The sequence below is a fragment of the Grammomys surdaster genome, unplaced genomic scaffold (genome assembly GCF_004785775.1).
Source record: "Grammomys surdaster isolate TR1022 unplaced genomic scaffold, NIH_TR_1.0 126313, whole genome shotgun sequence".
NCBI lineage: Eukaryota > Metazoa > Chordata > Mammalia > Rodentia > Muridae > Grammomys > Grammomys surdaster.
The window spans coordinates 3,277,751-3,280,563 of NW_021621113.1; the positions used below are offsets into that span (position 1 = coordinate 3,277,751).

Genomic DNA, 2,813 nt, shown 5'->3' on the forward strand with positions numbered 1-2,813 from the left:
AGGGGAGGGAGGGAGGGAGGGAGGGAGGGAGGGAGGGAGAGAGGGAGGGAGGAAGGGAGGGAACATTAGGGACTTTGTCTACCTTCTGTCTCTTTATTCTTAGTCATGGGTTGGGAGTGGTGGAACTAGTCACCTCACCTCCCTCATTCAGCCTCAGTTTCCCTACCCAATGGTCCAACGGAGTATTAAACGTGCCTACCTTCCAGCGCCACGATGAGGAGTATTGAGCTCTAAGGTTTGGAAACTACTTCACCCAGAGCCGGGTCCATCTAGAAACCGGCCCTCCAGTCAGTGGCCAGTATCATTATTAGCGAGCCCTGCTGTGTGGATGAAGAGACGTGAAGCTGAGAGATTGAGTCCCTTGTTCAAGGTCACAAAGCCAATCAAGGTCTGTCTGAGTCCCCCAGCCATCACAGATTTAGGAAGGAAACCCATTCCCAGTGGCAAATTTTCTTTCTTCAGTCAGTCCTCAAGCCTTGATTAAGGCCTGGGAAAAGGGTTCAGGGAGGTATTGAAGACCTACGTCCCGCTCAGTAGACCTGCCAGATTCTTCTCAGTGCGCATAGACGCGGAGAGGGAGCGCACCCGCAAAGAGGAGTGCGGGTAAGCAAGTACCTTCCTAGGAGAGAGGAAAGGATCCTCACCCAGGAAACAGGCTTCTCAAGACCCCTTGCTAGGTCTCCTGGAGTCCCCGGGGCAGCGATGCTCCCAGATGGCCGCCAGGGGTCGCTGAGCCTGTGCGCAGGCCGCTCTCCATTCATAAATCCGGCCTGGCTCAGGCCGCTCCCTCCTCCCTTGCTCAGACCCCTTCTTCCCTTGGCTGTGTAGGGACGACCCCAGACTGGTGTAGGAGGATGGACAGTCCCCCTGAGAGCCCTATGGGAAGAGGCAGAGACACTGGCCTACCGATTTCCCAGCGGGACCTCCTTGCTCCTTAGGGTGTCTGAGAGGATTCCCAGAAGGGGCAGCAAGTGCGCTAGAGGGTACGCGGGAGCCGCCCGGAGGTGAGCGGAGTGGGTGGTGGCGCAATCTCCCAGCACCCAGGTCACCCCTCCTTCCCCAGAGACTCCAGCTCCCTCCATCACCTGCCGATGCTCCTCTGGTATCCCTATGTCAGTCCTGGGGGGCCCCCCACACCCCGCACCTGTTGGCTCCCCGCCCCGGGCATCCTCGGTTGTTGGTACCTGGACCTTGCTCGCGGGACTTCACCTTGGTGCGGAGCTGGAGATGCGGCGGAGTAGCCCCCTCCCGAGGCGGCGCTGTCCGCTCGGTGGCTGCGTGGTCCCGGCTCTGGTGCCCGTGGTAGCTCGGGAGGGCTCGGGAGGGCTGCGCACCGCGGGGAGGGGAGCGGAGCGGGAGGCTGGGAGGAGAGGGGAGGGAGCCCCGGCCTGTCTGCACTCGAGGTCACTCAGCTGGAGCCCCGCCTTGTACTTCACGCTTCCATCCACCTCCATTCACGCTTCCACTGGCTCATTCATATCCTGAGCATCCTTTCGACACTTAGGCTTCCGCCACCCCGCATTCAGCGCGCACCTGAGGGGGAGCGTCGGGGGGCCCACAGAGCAGGGGTGGACCCCATCTCTACTTGCTGCCTTACCTGACCGATTAGGGTGGTGGCACAGGTGGGTGGCACAGGGGTAAGAGGATACCGGTGCCACCTCCAAACAAGCTCAGGACGCGCTGGAGCAGCTAGGGTCCAGAGACGTTAGAAAGCCCTGATCTCTCTCGGTTCCCTCTGCCCCAAATCCTTCTTTTTCGCACTTACTTTCCCCCTCCCAAAGCACGGACGTGAGGTGGAGGCAGAAGAAGGGAAGCTGGAGACGGTCATTAATTCAATATTTACCAGGCTCTGTGGCAAGCCACGAACCTGTAATACGGCGGCCATTTCCACAGGATACCCAATGCATGATCTCATTTCATCCCCACATGAGCCTGGGAAGATAGTTATTATTGTTCCCAGTTTACAGATAAATCCTTGGATACACGCAGCTCAGGGCTTTGACCAAGGTCAGAGGCAGAGCTGAGGTTCGAACTTATGTTTCACACTCAGATCTCCCAGAGCCCCTCTCTCCCGAAGTCCTGCATAGGATCTAGGCTTCCGGGAGGAAGGCATTTCCCTATGGTGTCCATAAGGCTGGGAGAGATCCTAGGGGGCTGAGAGTCACAGCAGGGCAGAAGTGCTCACCCAGGGCTTCCTGCTCTGAACGGTGAAGCATGACCAAGTGGTCCTCGAGCTAAGGCCGTAACAGGGGGGTCTTTAAGGCAGACAACAGCAGGTGCACATAATTGGGTCGGGTCTCCTGGGAATCCTAACAGATAGGTGGGGACTTTGTCCACCTCTTGCCTCAAGATGGGGTTGTCCAAGCAAGTCTCCTTCCTCTTGCTTCCTTTCCTTCCTGGGAATGTAACCACCATCTTCCCTTTGCAGCCTGACCCTCCTCTAAGGTGCGGGAGATGAAAACCGAGGAGTCTGTTAGCAGATTAGGTCTGGCCACCTCCACTCTGGAAGGAAGGAAGTGGCTGGACCCAAGGCAGAAACTCTGTCCTTGGGTAGCTGTGGCATCTGTATGCAAGAATATGGGTCATAGATCTCTAGGATTCTAAAACTGTCATGTCTGCTCTGAGTGCTGCCTGAGGCAGGGAATGGATGAAAAACTCCAGAGAAGAGGGACTCTGTGTGTGAGAGAGAGAGAAAGAGGAGGGGGAGAGGGAAAGGGAGAGAGAGAGAAGATGGGGGAGAGGGAGAGGGAGAGAGAGAGGGAGAGAGAGAGGGAGAGGGAGAGGGAGAGGGAGAGGGAGAGGGAGAGGGAGAG

At 57.7% G+C, this 2,813-nt stretch overlaps 1 protein-coding gene across 1 annotated transcript in view; it reads right to left on the bottom strand.

The window, feature by feature from the left end:
* Positions 1-1,500, bottom strand: part of Hcrtr1 (hypocretin receptor 1) — a 9,302-nt gene extending 7,802 nt beyond the window's left edge. The window contains exons 1-2 of the mRNA XM_028759933.1: positions 1,185-1,500; positions 200-317 (exon numbers count right to left, since the gene is read on the bottom strand). The gene's annotated coding sequence lies outside the window, so the exon portion shown is untranslated. The remainder of the gene's footprint in view (positions 1-199; positions 318-1,184) is intronic.
* Positions 1,501-2,813: the final 1,313 nt, after the last annotated feature.